Below are 5,502 nucleotides of genomic sequence, written 5' to 3' on the forward strand. Positions count from 1 at the left end.
TAAAACTGAACACTAAGCGAGCCCTCTCAGGCCATCAACGTTTTTGGCCGTTAGATTTCGCGTTTAATTAGTTTCTGGCCGTCAGATCTATGTCTAAGCAGTAGTTTACCGCGAAGTGGGCTGACTGTCCTAACAGGCCGCTATTCTGGAAACTTTTTTGAAGGCCTGTGATTGATTGGGCTTTGTACGGTCTGCAAGCCCATTTAGGTACAGGCCGCTAAGCCACTCGCTCGAGGGGCTCGATGCAGAGAAGAAAGATGTCCCCTCTCCCCGACCTCTCATCTCTCTCCCACGATGTGTGCACCGCCGCCAGGTCCGTTGCTCATCTGGTTAATCCCGACGGGCATATTTTCTTTCTGCCCTACCTCAGCAGACCTCCTCCCCTGAGCGCTCCCCTCCCTCAGGAGACCTCCTCCCCGACCTCTCGTTTTCTCTACCGACGGCCGAACTGGTGGTGTACCGCCGCCGTCGCGGCGCTGAAGCCGGCGAGATCCTGCGTCCCCATCGTGACCCGGATTCCCTATGCCACCAGTACGCCGGACACCTCAAGGTACCCCTACCCCCCCCCCCCGCCCGCGGCGTCCGCCGATCTCCCCTTTCCGTGGCGCAAATTTGTGCGTTTGTTCTGTGTAGGCGGCTGGTTTGGGCTACTGTTCTCGGGGGCGATCGGGCGCATCCCGAGGACGCAGCTACGCATATGTGGGTGTTAAGCCCAGGTCTTGATCGGTTCTGGTGAGAAAAAATTGTATCCAGGAGATCGGGATATGATTTGGGGATGAGGACTGTTTGGGGAACATTAGTTGCCGAATCTTATTCCATAGTTTGTGGTGTTAGATTTGCAGCCGGAGAAGAAATAAAGGACATGACCTTGTGCGAGGAAAACCCTTTTCTGCAGGCTTGATAAATAATTTATATCCTGAATGTGGGACTTCCTGTTTTAAACAGTAATTTATGTTTGACTACTTGCTGGTACAATGTAGTATGTTTGTACTAATACATGCTGTTGTTGATTTCGACTCGCAGATTCGTATGTGGAAGGAGGTGCATGGGAGAAAAGATGCCAGAGTTGCGTAGTGGAGTGTGATAATATATTCAAGTCAAGGAAAGTTGTGTTGACCAACACGATTATCCATCACGTCCAGCGGGAACGCTGCAAGAATCATGGCCCCCATGTGTGCTATTGTCCAACACAGCCGCTGCCCTTTCACACTACCTCCACGCCGGTTGTATTTTCCCTACAGGTACAGCTCGCTTCTCTCCTGCAATATGACTAGGCTGGAGCTGGGTGTCATGGCTTCAGAGGCGTCAACATTGACAGCAGGTACATTCTGAAAATGTAAAAATGTTGAATTGTGAGATTCTTAGTATATGCAATTCTGTAAATTGTATTTGTATGTATGTGAAGGTCTTTTCAAAATGGAGCAGAAAGAAAAGAACAGAGCTTTTGGTTTAGCTTAGTAGAGAAAGACTGAAACACATTTCATTTATATCACAGGAATGGATGCATTAGTGTCTGCAATTTATTCCGAGGAGAAATCACATCCAGAGAAAAAACAAGAATGAGTTGTCTAACCCGGTTAGCTATCCACCTATGTATTTTTCTTTTTATTCTATGTATTCATTACTCATTTCAGTCACTCTTCATCTCTTGAAATTATTATAGAAACAAATATCTTTTTCGGCTGTTGTGTGCAAATCATATTTGAAGTTTCCATGCACAACGAGGATGATTATGTGCCTCTTTTAAGTCGTCCACGGTCAGATTCATTCTTGTCTTGGCTCTAACTTGGGCAAAAACTGGAATATCCTCTTTGGGAATGATGTTAGTTAGAAACTCAATATTAATTTTGTACTTTAAGAAAGAGTCAAGTTTGTTATGTAGCATTATATTTGGCTCAGATAGTTCTTGGATGCCTTCCACGGGTCGATGGGACGTTTTGCTCACCTTGCAAAAGTAAAGCAATGAAGAAATTTGTAAGGTGGGAACACTCAAAATCTCACAGAGGTAAGTGTGCCATGCTCTCCCTCTTGCGATATCGAAACTGGTTGCTCATGTGATTTTAGAAAATTATAATTCAAGCATAGATGAAGCTTTGGCATAAACGATGCCACTTATAAGGAGGGCTTAATTGCTTAACTAACAAGGTTTATTTATACATCTTAAGGTGGATTCAACTTACAAACCTCACAGAATGATTCCCTGCTGCTAGATTAATTCATCAGATATTTCCCTAACTGATCGTCGGTGAATTTATGTTAATCTATCATTACAAAATGCTTTCTTCTTTTTTTCCAGTCTGCATGCTTTGTTAACTTATGACTTTTCCAAGATGGCAAGAGCCTCTGACTTTTCTAATTGCTCTCATGGTTGCTTTCCCTTTTTACGAATCGTATGTGTGATGTGTCTTATCATTCTCAATCTTCTTATATCACATTTTTTGTGACTCGGCTGTTGCATCCTGGAAAGTTTGTGTAAACTAAGCTAACCATTGATATATATATATATATATATATATATATATATATATATATATATATAGGTAAAATAGATGGGGCACCTAGGTGCCTGGGCACTTTGATCGTTTTGGAAACCGTAATATATTTAATTCGTTTCCTAACTATTCTTCATGCAAGACTTTCCATGCTTACGTTTTATTTTTGGTTCTAACAATTGGACATGCAAGACTTGTCATAGAATCAAACTATTAATGTTGACTTTTTTAAAATTCCTGCAGGTATATAATGTGCGTATTTTTGTTCCTAACTATTTAATACGTGTATCTAATACCTACCGATGAAATTATATGCATACGCATGTATGTATGTATTCAATATTTATTTTTTTCAACTATTACATTTTTTGTTTCCTAATTATCTAAAATGGGTATCATATACTTACTAACGAATATATATACGTACGCGGGTATGTATATACACAATAATTTATTTGTTGACTAATTACATTTTATTTTTGTTTCCTAACTATCCAATACGGTTATATAATACCTACCGACAAAAATATTGTAATACCCGGTTGACGTATATAACCGGCTATATGAAAAAGGGTATAAAAATATTATATATACCCGGTCGACGTATATACCCGACTATGTGAATAAGTGTAGAAAAATATTATACATCCAATAATATACTTCAAGTGGAAATACCCAAGGTATCTGCACACTTGCATACCCAGGTGTACGAAAAAAATCATAAAAAATATTGTACATAATCAGTCGACGTATATACCTAAAATAAATATGGCTACATGATGTACGTCTATCTAATATATACCCAACATATTTTGAGTACATAAACATACTTAAGGTATTTTGGGTTATGTCTAAATATACCTAGTGATTTATTCAAGGTATTAGATACTCGGTGAAAAATAAAGGCGAGCAAATAAAAAAATGATATCCATTATACGCAAAAGAATACCCGGCTACGTGACGTATGAGACATGCATGGGCTTAATTTGATGGGTATTAAGTGTCCATATTAAGCAATAATTAGCAAAAATTCTTTCCTAATACAAAACTAATTAATTTATCAATTAATGCGAATACTAATTACACGTGCACACATCTTAGTGTCATCCAACGGTTTTTAGACAAGGTGTCCAGGCACTTAGGTGTCCCATACTGGCGTCCTATATATATATATATATATATATATATATATATATATTGTACATAGCTGAGGTGATTCTACGTGTTGGCTGTGGGGTCATCTGACCCACAGCCTTTTGCATAAAACAGCCTAAAACACTGTATACTTACTATTCATTGTGAAGATTTTTTTTCGAAAAATTAGCTATGACCCCACAGATACTTGAGACTGGCTTCACCGATGATACATAGTTACTTTAAGCCTCCCTGCAAAAAACAAACAACAGTTACTTTAAGCCATATGCTAGCCATTCTTACATGGAATGTTCTGGTTTTATCACTTTGTATTGTCCATCGATGAATTGAACCATGCAAATGTCTTCAGATTGTTTCATGGGTGAGCCCAAGTTCATGACTAACATGTTGTCCCACTAGCACATAATGAACCCACTCATAAGAAAATATTATGCTTTTGTGAGAAATACCGAGAGCACATTTACAAGTGAACTACTTGTTGCTCTTCGCTTTACTGGTCATGTAATTGTCAAATGAAACAACTCTCTTTGGTCTGACTCTCTTATGCCTAGAAACTATTTCATCCATGTGTAGGATTACCAGTAAGGGTAGGGGCATAATAGTTCTTTTTATTTCAATAGAAGTCATATGAGCTACGATCATCTATGTTTGTTTTTGAAAGATCTAATATAATAGTGATTAGTAAATATGCATGTCTTTTCAGATGAGATTGCTTGATGCTATATAATTTTACTCTCTTAATGTAGACTGGATGCATACTTTCATCAGTTGAACCAATTACTCATGGAAGGAACAAAAGATCCAAGCTAGGAAGGCATTTTTCAAACGCACAAGCATAAGTCATGGAATAATTGCTATTGGTGGTTACAAAATTCATGTATGTCGATGTGATGTCTATGAAAGATGTTAAATCTGCTTGATGTATATGTCTAATCTTTATGTTGGCGAACAGGTGGATGTTGACTACATTAACATTTCCTTGTGTTGCCTTATTAGTGTATGCCAAAAAATGCAAATCATGTGGAAATGCAAGAACATGAGCTTCTGTTCTTTGCTTTCCTTTTGGTTGCACAAGCTTGATGTTATTATCTCTCACATAACTCTACTTTGTTTTCGTGTTTGTGGCTCTGTACTATATAGGCCACTTATGTGAACATATCTCTTTTTGCATCATGTTCATGTCAACATGTGCCGCGTGAGAACTCATGCCATTTTTTTGTCATGTTGGAGCACTAAAAGTAACATTATCTATTGTTATATTGTCAAAATAGACGGGCGCGGCAACGCGCGCCATCAACAATCTAGTGTGTATGAAAACATTCCATAATGTGTCTGAAAAATCTAAATATAGATGTATACGGGTAAGATTTATTTGAAAATGGTAACCGTGTATTTTTAAAATGTTGAATGTGCTTAAAAATATTGTTCCTGTTGTGTACAAAAAATATACAATGTGTTTGAAAAAATAGTCATGTGTTGGTAAGTAAAAAAAAGAACAAGGAAAATAAAAACCAAAGAAAACAAAGATGGAAACCGAAGAACAACCCCCCAAGGCAAAGAAAACCATGGGAAATTGAAAAGGGAAAATGTGTATAAAATCCAAAAAAAGAATACAAACAGTGAAAACCCTAAAGAAAACAAGCAAAAGGGAAAAAGGAACAAAAAACTCAATAAAACCAAAGAAAACCGACGAAATCCGTAAAAACATAGAAATCATAAGAAAAATTAAAAAAATGAAAACTAAAGAAGAAAATGTAAACAGTCCACAACTGTTGGGGAACGCAGTATTTCCAAAAGTTTACCTACGATTAACGCAAGATCTATCTAGGAGATGCATAGCAACGAGAGGGGAGAG

The 5,502-nt window shown here is 38.0% G+C and overlaps 1 long non-coding RNA gene across 2 annotated transcripts; it reads left to right on the top strand.

The window, feature by feature from the left end:
• Positions 1-246: 246 nt before the first annotated feature.
• LOC125552349 lies at positions 247-4,747 on the top strand. Of its 2 annotated transcripts, XR_007303521.1 has the most exons (5): positions 247-550; positions 1,024-1,321; positions 1,496-2,005; positions 4,394-4,524; positions 4,600-4,747. It is a non-coding gene; the product is annotated as an uncharacterized LOC125552349 (long non-coding RNA). The 2 variants fall into 2 exon arrangements; XR_007303520.1 differs by having other exon boundaries at positions 4,394-4,747.
• Positions 4,748-5,502: the final 755 nt, after the last annotated feature.

Source organism: Triticum urartu, chromosome 4, assembly GCF_003073215.2.
Source record: "Triticum urartu cultivar G1812 chromosome 4, Tu2.1, whole genome shotgun sequence".
In the NCBI taxonomy this organism is placed as follows: Eukaryota; Viridiplantae; Streptophyta; class Magnoliopsida; order Poales; family Poaceae; genus Triticum; species Triticum urartu.